Genomic DNA, 20,371 nt, shown 5'->3' with positions numbered 1-20,371 from the left:
TAGGAAATTTTTTCTTGCTTTCAAAATGAGATAAGCCTTTCTAAATTTCAGCCTATATGTAAAAAAAAATGTATAATTTAGATATATCTCAAGTAAATAGTTTTTAGTAATTTCTGCAGTAGTCAGTTCTCACAACATTTTACCAGGACTGTCTGGTTTACTTATTTCTAAATGAAAAATAAAATCTAAATAATGTTCAGAAATGGATTTTTGCTGAGTTAATGAGTGATGGATCATGGTGAAATAATGCAATAAGTACATGCTGTTGCCTTTGGGGAATAAAGCAAAAGGGTTTTTCCCATTTTGTACATTAGAACCACTTTGTAGCTCAGACTTCATCTCCATTCACAGTGGTGTTTAACCCCACTGTCTGGTTATTATGCCTCTGATATAAATACAGCAAATGTTAGCAGCATTGGAGAAGACATAAATGAAACCCAACAATATTACTGATTGGGTCTGTATAAAGTTTGCTGCGTAGCTAGCTGAGAGGAGTCATTTCTGTTTTCCAGTCAGTAATTAGAGTGTAAGATGCACAATGTTTCAAGGCCTTGAAAGCTTGTTTTGTAATGAGACTAACAAGCTAAAATCATCTATTTTATCTGACTGAAGGTAGGGATGATTTGACTGTGATCTATGAATACCTGTGTAAGAAAGATATTTCTTCTCATAGAAGGTTCTGTAATCCAGTAGAATAAAGTGTAATGAGATTCCGTGTTTGAAAACTCAGAGCTATGCACATTCAGACAAATATTACAAGAGAAAAGTCAATTTACATTGGAATAACTAAGCTAGAGATCTCTTGGATTCTTTATCACTATGTAGGATACATGCTTTGCACTGAAAAAAAATGATAACAGCGCTTGCTTCCCGAGGGGTTTATTTTATGGTCTTGTGCCTATCTTCACAAAACAAGCCTTCCCCTTCTTACAGTGAAGCAATTGGGCTCATTGAGGCAGAAGAACAATATAGTCAACCAGAGTTTTCACCAAAGAGATTTGGTATTTGTGTGTTTATTTGAAAGATGAATACTGACAAGAAATTATTTTCCCTTAACTAGGCTTTCCCTGCTACTTAATGTATGATTGCAAGTATGGTAGGATCAACTAGAAAATTCGTTGGTATGCTGATATTCCTACTTCATTGTTAATTTTAATATCTGTGTTTGTTAATATGAGCTCCTATTTAAATCAACTATAAACTATAAACCTTAACACTTTTTCTGTAGCATGCACAAAGATATAAATTTCTGATTTGGTGACTGATCTTAAGGAAAATAAATTTAACAAATTTATTTCTGTATTTTAAAAATCTATGCAATTCTGTTTTCAATAATACATATATAATGCAAAAAAGGGGCAAAAATGACCTTTAGTAAAGGAAACATGCATTTCATTGCCATAAGTCATCTCAAAATGTTCTCTCTTCTTACTTTCTTTTTCAATTTAGGGTCCATATTGTTTAATTAGTCTTGTAAAACTTTCCAGAAGATAAGTATAAAGCATTCTATGTCGGGTAAACTATAAAGACAAAGCAAATTAAAGAAATATTGAAAATAGACATCAATCAGTAATGCAAAGTGGAATACTTTTTTCAATCAACTGTAGTTGAAGTATTCCATTTTTAGACACAAACAGCTATTCTGAGGTAATTTTTAAAAGATATTAAGGTAGGATGCTCTTCTCTGTAAAACTGGTATCATTGCATTTTAGCTGAAGCATAGCAATTAATTCTACAAGTCATTAGATTTTTTTTCAAATTAGTTATGGTAAATTCGTTTTTATTCCTTAAAAATCAAAGCGTATCCTATTTCATCTCCCTTGAGCTTTTTATCTCTAACAAAGTCCCAATCATATCCCACAAAAATAACTCTAGTGTTTCAACTTTCAGTAATTGGATAGATAGAATAAATAAGTCCTTGGCTAGATAGCAGTATTTGCTTTAGATTTGCAACATTTTTCTGTAGTTTGGAGTACCATGAAACCATCTGATCTGAATATGAAAGAAGTTATTTTATAGTGTTTAAAATACACTACATATCAGGTTCAGAGAGTTTACATTGATCTAATGCATTGAAAATGTAGAAGATTGTGTGCTGGAAGACCATTTAAGAGATTTGACTGTTTTAGCACTTCTACTTACAGACTGTACTGATATCACATGCCTAAAAAACAGATAACTGTAAAACACCTTCTAAAACATAATTTAAATTTTCCATTAATAAAGCATTAAAAACTTTGAGTGTCTGCTAAAATGTTGTAAGGAACGTGACTGTACCTTCTAATAAAATGCAGCTTTCTCCCGATTCCCAAACCAGAATTTGCTTATAATTCCATTTTTAAAAGTCTTACAGCCTTGAGAAATTATGAACATTGTCTCTCAGGCAACTCTACCAGTGTAGGCTGCAGAACATGCTGAACAAGAGCATCATAAAAGATGTGAATTATTTGCAAGGGCAGAGAAGAGCTGTGCTCCCAGATTTGCAGGACAGGAACTGGAGGTACTCAGCTGGGATGGTGGGAGGAAAGGGGAGAAGGGAGGCTGCTCTCACACAGCCCTGTCCCTGAGTGGGTCAGACAGACTACAGACCTTTAGGACAATCAGGGAAAAGAAACAGACTCCTTTTTTCTTTTCATATATTGAATAGTCTCCATGCTCTTTCATTCTGTGTAAGAAGAGTATTGTACTCAGTAAACGTAGCTCCACTTAGGCTTCCATAAGTTGCCTCAGTAGATGTTTATATATATATCACATGTACCCACAAACACAAATACAGACTGCCATTGAAACCTAGTCAAGCAGCCTTTCCATCATTTATTCAAGCCACATTTTCACTCTGTCTTTTAGTCCCATTTAAGCCAGTTTCTGAGCTTCATATTTAAAAATTTGGGTTGTTAGAAGTCCCATGTTGAAAGGCCATATAAGCTGCAAGTATATCTGAATATCAAAGGATCAAGTGGTATTTTTGTGGGGAGTTAAAAGTCTTTGACCACAGTGAACTGTCATATTCCAGCTGAGTAATTCCTTTCTGCTTATTCATTTTCATACTCTATTCTCAACAATAATTTTTGTATGTATTTAAATGTTACATCTTTATATGTCTGTTGTGACTAATCCTATGGCAGAATAGGAAAAAGTAATTTTTGCTTTTTTTCTGTGAAAAAAAACACAGAGCAGAAATTTTGTGGGATGTTTTATGCTTTTTGTTGGCTAAATACACATGGTCACCAATTGATTTATTTTTCTCTGTTTCTGAACACTGATCACTCATATAGTGCTGTAGAAATAATTAATAAAAAGAAATGATGTGTTCCCAGTTTCTGCTCTTGCTAATAACATTTTGTTTAATGGGCGTGTCAGATGTTCTTACAACAAAATGAAATATTGAAAGAGATATTGAAAAATGTACCAGTCCACATGAAAGTTATTTATTTTGAACAGTTACATGTATTAATTTATCTGCAGCCCAGGCAATGATAAAGGAAAGATAAAGAAAAGAGAGGCAAAGATAAAAGAAAAGTTATTTTCTATTTACTTGATGTTGGTGTGACCGAGCACAATAGTCTTGCCACCTGACTGGTGAGGCAAAAAGCCTATTAACATGACACAATGCAAGTTCAGATGGAAAATATGGAGTAAATCCAGAGGGGTCTAAGCTTTCAGAAGCTCCAGACAACGTCCTCTGACTCGGTGATGATGGGGCTTACAGCACAGGTCATCATTCAACTCTTGAAAACGCCTAAGGCTCTCAGTCCTACCATCTTTACACATCTTTAACATCAGACTGCATGACTAGCAGAAGATGTCGCAATTTTATTCCAACAGTAAATGTTTCCCTGCAGAACTTTTAATTAGTGAATTAGAGACAGAATTTGTCCCACTTGCACCCTTTATAGAAAATAAAATGTAGAGCTTGGAATTCTGGTCATGGGATCTGCATTTACTTTTTCTACTCATGCATTTGATCACACAGAAAACAATCTGTTTTCTTTTTGACATATTAGGCATGCTAATATTCCATCCAGAACTTCTGGGGTCCTATTAGGCAACATTCAGTTTGTGGACTATTAGAATGTAGTATAACCCTGAGAAGTGTATTAAATTATGAAGTCTAATGAGAATTCATCTTTGTCAGCCCCTATATTTTGTTATGGGGCCAGTTGAGGATTGGGGTAGATTGTGGTTAATTCCTACTTAAGTATTTGCTAATAAAATTTCAGCCTTCCATTTTTCCATGTCTTGGTTTCAATATGCTCTTGTGTTGTCTGATACTCACTCTTACTAAAGGGTAGCAAACAATTTTTTTTCCTTCTGATCCTTTAGATGTGCTTTGACAAGGACCAACTGTCCATTGGAGACAGTCTGTGCTGATATACTGAGCTGAGTTATGCCAGAGAGCATTCCTCAACACCGTGTGTTATTGCCTGTACTTCTACCCAGCTATAGAGCAGGTTGTCACATTGGTCCCAACCATGAAGAGGTAAATTGTTAGGATTTTATTGTCATATGTATTACCCTGCTATAAAGAGCGTAATTTACCTATTCAATTAACATGAGCCATGGTTGTAAGGGCTGCCATTTGATTTTCTAAACTGCATGGGCATTTCATAATCAACTTGTAAAAACTGGGCCATGATGCATTAGGAGCTATTAAGCCATCATTTGCAAACACTTTGAAATAAGGCCGAGTTCCTTTATGCTTAAAAGAGGAAATAACTGATGTATTTCAGTTTGGTTGCATTTGATAAATTCATGCAGGGAAAGCCTAAAAGCACTGTTAATTAATCAAAATCAAACTAATGGAGCAAACACATTTGTGAATCAAGGGGGAGGGGAGATTTTTAATAGAGCTCAGGGGAGTCAGGGTCCTAACTTCCGCTGAATTTAAATGGGAATTTGCTGCCTTGACGCCTTGGGTGTTTCTAAAAACCTCAGCCTAAGCAACTGTTTGTGCCCCTTCCCATCCTCATTTAGAAGAAGCTGTTGATGAAGTAACAGCTAATGTTTCATGGCATGTATTGTGTTTATGCATTTAGCATGCACTGTGTGTGTCATATGAGCATTAAAAGCAAACGATTCCACTTTCCCTACAGTTCCTTCAAAATAAAGACATTTTTTGACACTCTCTAGTTTTTCAAATAGAATCAAAATTTTTCTTATCTTTCAATATCAAGTTTACATGAAAATTGAAAAGGACATTAAGCAAAGTAATGGACAATAGTGTGGAGAACCATAAAGAATTCAGTGTTTCCTGTGGAACCTTAAAATAATATTTCCACTGGTAAGGAATATAAATTAACTTAATCTAACAAGGACTTTATTTCATGAAAATCTACAACTGACACTACTATTGGGATATATAATATATTTTGAATTAAAAAAACCTTACTGAATCTATATCTATGATATGTAAACTTTAATCAGAAATAGAAGCCATTCTAAAATATTGGTTTTTGCAACTGTGTGAACATGATACCCGTTTAGAGCTGCCTTACTAATTTTTTATTTTAAAAAACATTTTTGGACAGAATTTTTTTTCAATAGTATCTGCTATGTTAATTTTTATCAAACAGTTTGTTTCCAGGTTTTACTGGAAAATGTATCACAAAACAGAAATGTTCGTGGTGGCCAGTTTTATGACTGAAAACACAGCTGTTTTTTTTCTACATTTAAATGCCAATGTGGTGGTTAGTAGGGCATGCAGGGGTCTTGCCAGACTTCCAGAGTGGGAGAGCAGTCATATTGCCCAGGGTACAACTTGGTTGAACTCTCTGCACTTGCTACTCTGCTCACTCAGCAACCCTAGCACACACAGAGAGAGGTACACACTTCTAAAATGCATCTACCTGGAGATATGGCAGCACTTCTAAATTACTGCAATATCTTGTGAAATCCATGAAGGAAAAAAAATCTGAACTGTTCACTATTTCTTTTAAAACAACTGGAATAGGATGGGAGTGGCATTTTTCTGTTTCCCTTAAAAGCAATGGAAGTACTTCATCCAATTGGCTGAGGACTCCAGTTTTGTAGTGTGTATTCCATGAAGTGACTCACCCTTAGTTTCAGAAAATTTTCACTCTGAGACAATTTAGCATTTGTTGTGCGACAGACAGCAAAATATAGGCAGACTAAATTTTTTTAAGTGGCTATTAACTTTGTAATTTTATATAGGAAATATTTGCCCAATAGATAAATGTAAATGATGAAACACAGTAAAGAGCACCTGAGCATGTTTTCAGAGTCATCACCATGGGGCATAATATCTTCCATTTATAGGTATCTAAAATGAGAGAAGGTTTTGGAAGTCAAGGGCTATATGACTTTGCTAGGTATCTTTCCTGATTCAAGTTCCTATCAAAGCCATGCAGGAGTCACTCATTTTAGATATGTTGTAGTAAGTACTTCTTAGGACATATTTGAAACTTATTTCTGAGAACGTCAAGTGATGCACGGGAGAAATTTTACAGAGGTCAAGACAAGCTAAGATGCTGATAAGTGATTTTAGTGAATTAGTACATATTGGGCTTACTTACTGACCATTTTAGAGATGATCAGAATGCGACAAATACAATAACAGTGGTACAGCTTATTTCCAGGACACTTGTCTTTAACTGTGCTCTAATAATAAAGCACACAACTTTTTTAATACAATAGCTTCCAGTAAAAACTTTCAAAATGTTTTCTTAAGCTATTATTCATGGGTATTTAAATTATGCTAATATAATATTGTTTGTTTGTCAGGACATGGAATATGACAAGCTTTCCTCTTTGTATTTTAGATTTTACATACACCCACTAAAGTCTGAAACTAAAGGTTACGCAAAAGAGCTGCCAGAACTTTCTAGGAGCTGTACACAAAAGTTGGAAGGTTGCTTGTTTTGGATGAAAGGTGCCAGATAAAAGGTTTCTAAGACATTTGAAACTAATTTTTTGAGAGCTGTAGGTGGTGTCCTTTCGGATATCACAGAACAAACAAGAAATATGATGGATCATGAGCATAATATGTCCCAAAGTTATATGTGTACTACATTGTTATGCCTGCTGCTATGAAAATTTGTGTCTGAATCTCTGAACATTTGTGTTTGAAAATCTGAGCCCTGATAAATAAATTGTTCTAACTAGAATACCAACTGTAGCTTTTTTCAGGCTATGTTGTAAACAAGTGTTTGTTAGTCAACTGAACCGTATCTACAATTCTTTTTAGGAATGTTAACCAAGGGAACTTGGGATTGTTCATGAAATTGGCAGTGTTTTTACATTATCATTTAGTATATTATAAAAAGTAACCACATTTATATTATTTTCACTGGCTAATTTTGTTTTGTTTTACTTTGTCTCAAGTAAAATACATGCGTGTCGAGTATCTGAATAGTTAAGGACAAAGGACGATTGGGCATTCCCAAAGGTGCCCTGCATCAAGTAATTTCAAGATCCAGGACTCAGAGCTATATTTCTACCTAACTTATCATGGATAAGAACCATCCATGTATAACATAAGGACAGTGAGACAAGAAGAAAATGAGTTTAAGAAGTTTTTTCTCTCAGCCTTCTCACTTCTGTTCAATGTCAGAAGAAACTCAGATGAAATGTAAAAAGCTTATGATATTTGAACAACAGGGGAGAGAAAAGGCTGGGAGGGGGCGAATCGAGACAGTGCTACAGTTTCATTCTGCTAGTTAACGTTCAATAAAACTTTCACAAACCACCACAAATCACTCTACACATTTCATCATTTGAAGCCTTTTTATTTCATGTTTTCTGAGCCCCTGAAGAGTCATTTTAATTCCTTTCTTGTGACGTTTTCCTTTGAGACCCAGAAGCAGGAGAGTAAACTTGAAACCCTATAACAAAAAAGCATGTTTGTATTCCTTTGGTTTTTAGAGGGAATTGGATTAAAACAAAAACAAAAAAAAAAAAAAAAGGAAAAAATATAAACAGCATTCTATCTGTAGAAGTTGCAAGCCCAGAAAATACCTGCTTAAACTTCAGCTACCAATTTTTTTATTTCTTTTATTGTGAGAATAACTTTACAGACCTTGAGAGCACTACCTATGAAAGCCTGGCAGCCAAATTTGAGAGGTCTTGGTATCTTTCTTTAGATATGTATCTTGGAAAAATCTTAGTATATTTTGCTAATTGGTTCTTCCCTTCCCATCTTTTCCATTCCCCACTGGATAGTGAAAATATGAACTATTGCAAGGCCCCAACATTCAACTACCTCGGGCACACATTTGACTGACCATTTATTTGCCATGTAAATGAAATTTCTACAGAGCCATGTGGTTTTCTGTTTCGGCTTTACTTTGCGGCATGTTTTCCCAACTGAATTTTTAAATTGAAAAATCAAGGTATCTCCTTTTAGTTTAAAGGTCAGACCCTAAATGGGCAGTCGAATGCTATTTTCCATACTATTTCACTGTGATATAATAGCTATAGGCCAGACCACTGTTACTTTGATAAGTAAAGATCTCCAGCTGATTATATTACTCATCACTTTCAGAGAAAATACCTTGGGGTTTTTTTTTTTGTTTGGTTAGGTTTCTTTGGGTTAAGCAAGTTTAGGGACACCATGTAACTTAAATTTTTGAAGCAATGTGTAGTCTGTGTACCCAGTATGGAAAATAGGAGACTCAGTAACAACTATAAGATACAGGCAAGACACATCAATTAAAAAAATCTACCCAACTGTGAATTTACTCAAAGCAAAGAGCTTTAGACTGGTTAGATCCATCAAAATGAAATATTCTAATGTAGCAATACGAAAAAAATTATCCAAGAAAAAAACCAAAATACATATTTGATTTTGATATTGTAAAATCAAAATATTGGACTTTCATAACCTCAGTTTGAAATCAGAAATGCTGAGATTTCCTGCAGGACAAAAAACATGTAGATCTCAATTAGTATCATCCTAGCTGTTTAAATTTTCTAAGGATATGATTATTCCTTGTACATGAATGGTTTTTCTATTTTTGCCTAAATATTAATTATTTGGTTTAAACTCTACAAAGATAGCTAAAAGGGGCTACATAGGTAAGTCTTACAATCCCTCATTAATTAGTAACTCTTTCCTTAGCTTTGATTTCAGCACATGGCATTGTGTTATGATACAGCATGCTGGCTAAGAAAAGGAACCTAACCTGTCATTTGAACTGTCCCAGGTGCTGTAGTGAGGGTCTTTGTGCTCTTCTGTAGGTAACTTGTGTCTCTCATAGACAAAAGAGCACTTTAATGAAGTTTTATTTTAGATCTTATTGTGCACTCCTGGCAGACATATAATGAATTCAGTAAGAATGTGCACATGGAGGAGAGGAAGGATTTGGCCAAAACCAGTTAATTTTATCACCCTTAATTGCAAGTCTCAGAGATGAGTTTGGCTTTGTTCTTCCCATTATTGTTAAAAATTAACTTTTCAGTCTGGAAGACACAGATGCACAAAAGTAACCAACATAATATTCCCCATAGTTAGAAGATTTGCACCTAAAAATGGAAGAGGTTGAGCCTGGGTTTGTCTGATGAGAGAGGTTGAAATCCTGTAACAACATGGTCCTCTGAGAAGAGCATTCAGCTGAGACCAGTTTGGCTATTTCACCTTCTTCTACCTCTTTAGAAACAGGGCTGCCAGGGAGCTCTGGGGTGCAAGGACAGGGAGAGCACATGAGGCTTGGTGGTGAGGGTGCTGACCTCCACAATAACACCAATTTTTCTTAGATTCTCCATTTTACTTTAAAAAAAATCATGTTATGCAATATGTGAAGAATTCTCCATACTGAAACTGAAAATCAGATGATGGATTTTTTAAAATGAATATTCCTATGTGAAGCATCCTATACTTTTGCTTGCTTCCTCCTTATCTTGCCTTAGAGGCCTTGGCTAACCTGTAGTCTGACATTTGGGACACACTGAGTGTATGCTCAAACTGTAGGTTTACCATCAGCTGTTTTAAAAGAGAAAAAAGAAAATTAACTCTTTCCTCCTTCCTGAAAAGAGGATTTATGTGTATAACTCAGTGGGAAAGCTCAGATTACCGTCCAGCCTTGTAAAAGGAGAGGGATAACATGTCAGAGACACTTCAACTCTCTGGCTGCTGTTGGCAATAGGTGTCCTTACATTCACATACCTGTTGCTGTGAATTGAGTGAGATGAGAATAACTGGTTTGCTTTCACCTGAAGAAGGCCAGAGTGCCCTTCAGATACTTAATAATGAGAAAGACCACTGTTCTGTTGGAGTAAGGTAAGAGATGAAATATTGCTCAAAAAGTTTTCAGGAAAACAGAACTAAAATGTGCAAAAATGTTACAGAATCTGTGCTACTGAATACTTAGGCAAGGACCAATATCTGTCTAAGATGGCTTAGTCCTAAAATACAGTGTTGGGGAATTATACAACATCTAAAGGTCTCTCCTCACTTTTTCCCCATCTGTGTTTCTTTAGGTTCCTGTGCAGGGCCTGTGAATGCCATATGCATTATACCTCTTGTCATGTGAGTTCAGGAAATTCCTTTCCAACACAGTGTGGGGTATCTTGGTGAGGATAATTAGTCCAGACAAACTACTCTACTAATTTGCATGTACAGCTTCCAAAACTGATGTCATGCTTCTTCTGGGGTTCTTGGATGCCATCCACTTTCCTTTGCATGTTATATTTTCTTACTATTTAAGCTTCCACCAGTTGCCAGCAGGTAATTGATGTTTCTCCATCCTTCCAAGTTCCCCACTAATTTTGATCCATTGACTCTAAAGGAATATTAATAAGCATTACACATATTTAAAGGACTTTTTTAAAAGTTAAAAAGCAGAGCATTTATGTTAAAGATATTAGTTAGATGAAAAATTTTTCACACCCTTTTCCAACTCATTGACAGATATTCAGCATACATTAAAAACTCCCTTATATATATATTTTAGGTGTTAGAGAAGACATGGTGATTCTCTTTTAATTTGGGCTGCATTAAAAAAAAAGAAGAAAAATGCAGGGGGAAGCCTACAGCACTGCTTATATTCATGAACAGTGCTATTTGTTTTGTGCTTTTTAGTTCAGGCCGGAGAGAAGTTGATTTACATAAGTTGATGGCACGTGTGTGTGTATATACACTTCACAAGGCCATTTGCAAGCAAGCAGTTACATTTACCTGCTAATTGTGAACTGACAAAGGTTACATACAGTGTGTAAGTCTAAAATTACTGTATGGAAAAGCAGCTAGAGGCATGTTCTCATTCAATAAACATTCTCTTCTTCTGCATGAATGTTTCTGCGGGTTTTTAGCTTCTTGGATAAGTGTCACTGTTATAATCTTTTAATTAATATTGTGCTGTAGAGTGAAGGCATGAATGGATGCTACTGGCTGTTATTGCCATAGTGCCCAGAAGGATGCTACTGTTTTGCCAAAAATGTTCTGTCACTAATGTGAGGCCTGTTGACAGACTGTTGTTTATATGTGTCAACATGATGCCAAGTCGATTGTTTCACTACAGGAATCCTGGCTTGGCCCCAGTGGCTGTCTGAGGCTCTGTAGACAAAAAGATACTTTTATAGTGGCAGCAAAAGTGAACAGCTTTTTGGACTTATATCTAGATCTGAGTAACTATTCTCCCATATAGATACTAAAAGGATTAATAATCAGGAAATGTTACATACAACTTGGTACATCATATTTTGTACTTTCTGGACAGAGGAAGGAATTGGAATTTAAGTGGGGCTGTTAAGTGAGTCTAATCTAATTATTGTACTAGATGTTTAATTATATTACTCAGAACCTAGCGTAAAACATTGCAACGTGTCTGGAAGTGTGTTTTAGTGCAAAAAGTACTGTTTTAAAAAAAATTCTATTTAGTCAGAGCAAATAAGTAGATTCAGTGTTGGTGGAGAGCTGCAGTGCAAATTTCTTAATTCGGACCTCGCCTTCTGGGGTCGCTGGATTCCATGCTCAGATTCTGCTCTACACTTCTTGTTTGTGTAACACATGACAATTAAGAGGCTCCAGTGGTGTAGAAAGAGGAAGCTGGTGCTTTCTATTTCCCCCCAAAGAGTTGATGTATTTTTAATAACTCCGTTTGTCTGCTTCAGAGGAAGAGAACTGATTATTGCTCAGTTTGAAAGCTTAATATTTATGTAAATATGTTAATTTAATGGGAGAAATCTCATCTACTATTTAGAAAAGGTCATCTAAAGAGCAATCTTTACTATTTCCATCTTGATTCCTTCTCATTGAGTTATCTCAATTTCTCTCAAACTAGCATTACTACTGGAAAAGTGTCTAATTTCTTGCCCAAACCAGTGGGATGTTTGTTACAACTTGACTGCCAACTGTCACTTTTGGGCAGAATCCTTAAATACATGGTCCTGTCGTCTAGTCAGAAAAATGTCTCCAAATCTCACATGAAAATGCCAGAAAAATCCATCACAAGGATGTAGAAATTGTGTGAAAAATACCTCCAGCTTTTGATCATTCTGCCCAAGGCTCACCACATGGTATCCCAAATATTCTTCAGAGATGCAAATTCGGCGTAGCTGGTGCTATAAGTCAGTAATAATAATGAGAGTTCTGTTACTCAGAAATGTGATCAATCATATTTACGTGTATCCCAGGCTGAACTACACTACTGGAGAAAAGACTGACAGTGTGAAGGACCAAGTCTTTCCAGGTGGGCTTCAAAGTGCCACCTAATAATCACATCAGAACTGCTACTACTTGTAACAAATTGTCAGTGCCAGACCTATATTTCTCCTCATAAAGGTCAGACTTTGAAATATATTCTTCTGATAAAATATACTTCCTTTGTATCCTACAGACAAAATTCAACTACTATGGTCTTTTGCCCCCATTCTTAAGAGAGTAAAATATTTCTCCTTTAAATCCAGTAAGTCTGGCATGTGTGCATCTTTTCTAGCATATACAAGAGGTATTTCTTAGAACGTTTTGCCATGTAGGCAAGTCACAAGTCTTTTAGCTGTTTCACTACCCACTACAACATCTTCTACTTCCTGCCCCTCAACCAACAGCATTCCCTGTGGCTTGATACCCCTGCCATAATGGAGAACAGAAACTGAAAATGTACTGCAAAGTATTGTTATGAAAGTCAGATACATTCAAGGCTGATGATCTTATCTAAAACACCTGGCTCCGGGGATCTTCACTGTAGTTTTGGTACCAGCATATTTCTGGTTTTCTGCATCATATTTGGAGGCAGAAGAGTTATTACAGTGTGGGATTTATCTGTCTTCAATGTACCAAGAAGATGAGAGTTTCAGTGATAAATCCATACAAAATAAAGGCAGACTGACTGGTTTTACCTTTCATCCTCTCAGAATTTTGGTTATAGATATTTCAGTTGCACCTATTTAAAACAGAGGTTTAAGGGGGAAATATATAGCCTTTATGTCCTTTGTATTGTTTGATTAGTACTCTTTTTATTCAATTTTTAAAAAATGCCTCCTTTTTCCTTTATTTAGATTTTAAAAACCCAGAGCTTTGTTTTAAGGCTCTAAGAAGGCTTTAAGAAAATGAATCTCTCTTTTTTCTTTTTTTTTCTACTTAAATTGTAGTTGCGGAATTCTAAATTATGTATCTGGTAGAGTGTATGTAGTGAGAAAAGAGCAAATGCCAAATGAAGCCAATGACAGTTTTAAAATTCATGAAAAATCCAAGCTAAAATGAGAAGCATGAACACTATAAATCATTACTTCCTTGCCTCACAGCCAGCTAATTCAAGAATCTGCATCAGTTTTATTTTGCCAGTTGTGTAATCTTACACAGGCATTGAATTTTGGGAATCCAACTAGCTGGTGAGGAGCTCGGCTCTGGCCCACCCGACCTGTACACAGAACCTTCTTCTAAGAGGTAAGGTATAAAATGATTTATTTTTTTCCCTAGGTCACTCCTGAGTCTCTGTGCAAGACGGCACTTGCTTGTCAGTGCACACCGAAACTGGTCAACCTTCTCTTGGCTTACCCCATTAGACAGGGACGTGGTCTCACAGGAGCTGGAGATCTGTCATCTCATTTCCAGATGCATTGTAGGTAGATCAGATGGGTTTTCTAGCCTCTTTAGGGGATGAAAATATATGGATATCACATATCACCAAGTTTTTCTTCTCACCGTGACAATGTGACTTTTGCAGATAGCCTGCTGTTCCTAACACGTCTCAAAGAGGAGGTGTTTCAGTCTTCAGAGTGAGAAAGAGTTGCCTTTGACTCATCACTGGCTTTTGACAGTTTTGCTGAACTAGGGCCAATAGTTCCTTATTTTCTACTTGCTTAAAATCACAACATATCAAATTGCATTTGTGTGAATAACATGCTTTGGAATGCTTATTAGCAACAACTAAAATTTAATGGTGTAGTTAATTTAGTTAATGTTTAAAGTTATTTTCCAGTCAAAGGATTTCTCTCTTAACCAATAGCAAGCAGTTCTGCTTTGCTAGGTAATTTTAGACTATTTATAGTTATTACTGTTTTTTATTATTTTTGTTCTAGACATCAAATAGACCTAAATAGGCACACCGTGTGCAGATATCATACCATCTAGGTAATCAGTCTTGCAAGAATTTCTTATTTAGTCAGACCTCTCAGTCCAAGTGTAGATGTTTAGCACATTAAGAAATAGCTTTTCTCAGACCACATGTTTGGCTCGATATTTTGAGATACATTTCACACTGAGATTGCAATCTTTATCTTGAGCAAATGGAGATCTAATTAAAAATATATTAACTTGTCTTTCAGCTAGCCTAGTTTAACCGATTTCTGAAAGTCAACAGCTTTTCAGTTTCATATATCTTAATGGTGGTCTATTACCCTTGAATCATGCAGCTTCCACAGAAATTAATAGGAATTGCTTATACTGAAGAAATAATTTCATATCTCTTTTCTTCTGTGCTAGCAAGATTTTACAAAAATGGAGCAGCTGAAATTAGTGAAATGCTGCAACTCCTCTATTCTTTTTTCTGATTTGAATTGGACTTTGAATTGAAGATTTTATTTGTAATTTCAATAGAGTTATTTTATGGTTTCCATTTCTCCCAAATTACTAAAACCAGGAGCTAATGTAGACATTTGCATTTGCTGTAAATTTTTAAAGCTCCTTGTAACAAGTCCTCTTCTCACTTCCCGATGGGAAGGGCCCATGGTCATAAGTCACCTAACATAAACTGAGCAGAGTGGATGCATAACATGAGGTGGTTATGTAAATCCCTCTTTCACTACAATCTGGTCATGGCTATAGACTGTAGTCTGGCTTCTCTTGTTAAGAGAAGAGTGCTGTAATAAAAAGCTGATTGAGCTGCCATTTACAACTCAGTCTGTCACAATGCTAAGAGGGCAAATTATCTTGAGTAAATAACCTGGAGGGCTGTTTGCAGGTGAAATAAGTTAGACCAGGTAGGAGGGCCAGTCCTGCTCAAACCCTCACCTGAAGCTCTGTGGCAACTTTAAAACTTCACAGGTGCTGCTGACCTGCATTAGACATTAAGTTGTTATCTTTCTTTGGTGGGCCTTTTTGGTAATTTATTATTTTCTCACTTTGCTGTTTGTTTAGGTTATCATAATGGAAAAATTATTCCTAGGAAGTTCTATGAATGACAGAAATCATAGTCATTTTCTGTGACTAAGTGTAATTCCTAAATGTAATTCTGGAAGTAGATGCATACTCTGAGAAATAAGAAAATAGTCCTGTACCTTAGTATTTCAGTGCTGTTGAGCAAGAATTTTCTTCTATGTGTTCCTTAAATTAAATATGCTTCACCTCAGAATACTGCTTGACAGATAAATATTTATTTGCAATAATTCCAACAGCTCTGCGTGTTGCCATTTTAACAATAACAATATTGGCATCAGAGCTTAGCTGGCAAATGTGTTAATAGTGCAGAAATTAAAATGGGAAATATCCAGTCTTTAAATAGGTATATGTAAGGACTCTATAAGAGCTTTGAAAATATTTTTGCACGTATTTCTCAGGTACAGTGGGGACTGTTTTTAAGACTCCCTTTCCTATTTTTCCTGTACAATTACCACTATAATTGTGCTTAAGTAGGCTGTAGGTCCTTTGGTTTACAGAGTAGAAGGGGCCATCAGCTGCTCTTTCCTATAACATTCATCATTCACATTAAAAACATCCTAAAAAATGCATTTCTTTGTCTACTCATAAATTACTTGCTTTAAAACCTACTATTTTTTCCCTCAGAAACACTTCTAGAATCTAATATAAATGCTCACTAGCTTTTATTGTGTTTCCTTTTCCTCTTATAAAAAATAATTTGCACAGTGGTTACACATGACTTTTTCTCATTTATTCTAAATCGAGCATGTATTTCATTCATTTTACCCATAGGTAAGGGCATACTTTCAGTTTATTTAATAAATATTATCTGTATCTGGCATTTAGAAGTTTAGTAGTATTTAAATGCCATATTACAGTAAAGTGTTAAACAGGAGGAAGTTAAAAACATGTATTTGATAGAATCCATCACCTATTTTAAGCAGAATCCAACCAGAAATTTCTCTGAGAGCGTGGAATAAACATTGGTAGTACCCTGAGCCATCTTGCTGTGGAAAAGCCATCTGGCGCTTAAAAGCAAAGTTTATTTTAGGAATAAACTAGTAAACAGGAGAAGTCCTGAAGATTGATATTCTGAAGATGGTACAAGCAATTATAGTTCATTCAGAAGCTACAAATCCACCATCCTGGCTCTGCAAATGTTGTAGAAAGCCACTAGAGCAGTGAAATGGAAAAGTGAAGCTTGAAAGATTCATCTCCCAAAGGAGAAGAATGAACTCAGGCCAAGTACAAGAAATAGGAGATGCCAATATATTTTGAATTACTCCTAATGGTTGTAGATCTTTAAAAAGTTAACTCAGCAGTCAAGAATATAGATGAGCTGGAATCCAAGCTGCACATCCAAACCTAGTTGCTGCTTCCCTTAGAAATCTCTGCATAGCACATGAAATGCACAGGGTAAAATGATGAGATCTTTGAGGAAAGATCTTTTGAAATATGTCATACAGATCTTCCTTAATGCAGTTGGGATAGAATGGGTTTTTCTGGTAATTTTTCTCCATTTTTTCACTATTTTATTTTTCCTCTAAACATAATAGAGTAAATGGAATCTGTACTCACTTCTAGTGGAACATTAAAAGCAGGAGAATAAGGCTCTCGTGTATCCAGTCCTGTCTTGATGTAGCTTGACTTAGTCATTAAAGGCAGTGTGTTCTCTCACCTATCCCTGAGGGAGCATGAATGAGCATTTTGTTTTGGAAGGTTGCCTTTGTGTTTATTTTCAGTTTGCATATTCCTATATGTGTTAAGAAAGCAAGGTCACAGGAGTTAACCCTGTATTGAGTATGGAAACAGGAAGGCAAAGAGGGTAATGAGCAACATTTTTCTCCTCCATACAGATTGATGGCAGGTTTCAGAGTGTTACTTTCATGAACCTCTGAAACCTCTACACATACTTTTGTCCTTCATAGCCCATTTCAAGTAAGGAAAGGGGATACTGGGAACTTGGCAAGTATAGGCAGAGGTCCAACAATATTTTGTGCAGTTTGGAAACAGGTAACAAACAGCATGGTGGACTTGGACCCATTCTGGCCTGTCTCTTTGCTGGCAATTGGAAATGTGAGCAGTGGAGTTTGAGAGTCACAGGGGAGGGAATGGGGCAGAGAGGGAGGAAGGGACAGGAAGGAAGAGAACAGCACGTAAGATATGAAAAGGACTAGGGACAGAAGGAAGGGATTGAAAGAGAGCGATAGAAGAATGCACACACTATCATGGAGTGGGGAAAAGACAGCTGAAATAAGATTAAACAGTACATGAATTCTTCTAACTTCTCCTTAGTGGCACCTTTTCTCCTGTATGAACAGCATTTAACAAGAATTAATACTGAAATCAATAAGGATTACTTGCAGAGTCAGGTACTACTCATTGTGACTAATGATGTCAGAATCAGGCCTTGATTTCTAAAATAAAAAGCAAGATGAATGTGAAAAATGAAAATACATGACTTGGGCTATGCAGCAAGGGGATCTTAAAAGTCCATGTAGGCTGCACAATTCCAGTCATCATCATATTCCTTATTAAATAACAGTCCGTGTTACATTCCACTTTTTGTTACTATTATTTTTGGTGGTTACAGCATCTCTGTGTATGTGCTTAGCTTTTCTTGTAATACATGGAAAGCTGAGGTGTTTCAAAATTTCTAAGAAAGTAGGTGAAAGTTGGCATCTTAAAAAACACTTAAAACTTTAAATTGTTCATTTGGGCTTTTTTTGGTTTTGGATTTTTTAAATCTACTGTTAATGATACACAGTCATACTTTTCCTAGCTGTATTTTCTGTTTCAGAATTACTCTGAAAGAGCAAAAAAAAAAGCAAGCAAATGATCAGTTCATTTTGATCACTGCTTATGAATAAGTATAGAAATATTGCTCGGGGTTTTGGCATGAAGATTTTGAGTTTTATCCACAATTCTCTGGACTTTGTTGCTGTATTGTTTTGTAATGGATTCAGTCATTTTGGTAGATGTAAGTGCATTTGAAGACGTTTCTGACTTTATGTCTGAAATATTTCTAAAGTCTCGTATTCTGGCTTGACCAAATTTTCACCAATTTCTCACAAAAACAATTCCTCCCAATGAAGTAATAATAATGTATGGCTTATATGGTACAAATAAGACACTGGTATGCTAGTATGCCTGCATTAACCCATTAGTTTGTGCAATAGATGTGCTTTTGAAAAGAAACATCTCTACATACTGCAATTTTATGTGAAACTAAAGCAAAGCACACCTAGTCCACAGCAGCTGGTGCATGGCACCACACTGAAACTAAAACTAACCCATTTTAACTACCACCCAAAAATGTGTATAATGTGAATTCTGGATCTTCATCCCCAGCTGTTTGGCTCTACAGATCCACTTCCACTGTGCAGCTTTGCTTGATAGTGGTGATGTGTATGGCAAGAAACAAAAGGGAGAAAATACTCAAAAACCTGCTGTTCCCAGCAACAGGATCAGTATAACTTCAGACAAGATTCATGGAAGATTTCTCTAGAATATAGCAAAATATTATAATATCCAATAGAATTTCAGAAAGTCTGCTATCTTTGCTGCAGAATCCCTTAGGATGGTTCAAAAGCCTGTAGGAAGTATATAATTTTCTCAAATTATGTAAATTATTTCGGAGTAATTTCTATAGGAAATAACTACTGGTATCCTTATTAAATCCTTCAGGACTTTTCCATAAGGGAGGGATTTCTGTACTTTGGAGATGAAGCTATAGCATTTTATTAACTCTGCTGAGTTTATGCACCTAATACTTAAGCAGATTAATAATGTGTGTGGCAGAGATCTTGGGGCAACTTCACAGGGCCAGTAAGAATAATAGTTAGCTGGTAATACAGCCACAGCATCGAGGCTTTAATTATAAGTCATTTATTATGCTAAAAGGTACAAAGAGTGTTTGTAATTATAGTGGTTTTTAACCACAATGACATTTTCATTTTATTGTTTTTGTCCTATATTTGGGTTCTGTATCAAAACACAGTAGGAAAACATTATAAATTGACCAGTTCAGAGCTCAGATCTTCAACTGTTTATTTTGTAATCCTTGAAATAATGTGAAGAACTTGCAAGAGAATTAAGAATGCAAATTACCTACTGGTATATACATTAAAGTGTTTCATTTTGTCCTTAGAAATTTATTTCTTTGTTATTCTTGGGGGTTAAAAACAAGCCCTAAAACCCAGTCACTTTCTTACTACCTGTTACATTGGCTCCCTAATGTCTAGTTATTTGGGGACATCTGCCTGAAAAACTCCTTTTGTCTGCTTCCACATGCAAACTGAAGTGGGCTTTGGGGTTTAAACATTAGAACGGCTTTTCCACTTGGATATGGCACCCGATAGCAGCATGAAATGTTGTGCAAGCGCTGGATACTTAATACTTTTCATTTAATGAACTGTTTCTTTATTATTTTGCAAAGCCTGCATAAGACGTTTTCATGGTTTAAAAAGTGCCCTGCATCCTACTTCATAGGAAGGGGACCTCATTTAGATTAACCTGTGACTTCAACAGCAGGTGGTAGAAAGAACCAACTACTTCAATTACTGCTTTTGCGCATGACTTTCATGTGTTACTGAGATTATCAGAGGAACCTGATTACATCCCCTTAGACACTATTGTTGGCACAATGATTAAGCTGTTATTTTTTTCAGGTTTTTTTTTTCCTTTCTTTTTTAGACTGGAAACCTAAAGAGCTTTTTGGCATGAAGCAAAAGCACTGTGTATAGAGATCAGTAAGATAGTGAGTATCATTGCCCTGTAGCTTATCTCCACATATACAGCTCCCTGGTGGATCCCTATGATAAACATTATTGGAACAAT

Source organism: Sturnus vulgaris, chromosome 3, assembly GCF_052056855.1.
Source record: "Sturnus vulgaris isolate bStuVul1 chromosome 3, bStuVul1.hap1, whole genome shotgun sequence".
Classification (NCBI taxonomy): Eukaryota; Metazoa; Chordata; class Aves; order Passeriformes; family Sturnidae; genus Sturnus; species Sturnus vulgaris.
This window is presented reverse-complemented; position numbering follows the sequence as displayed.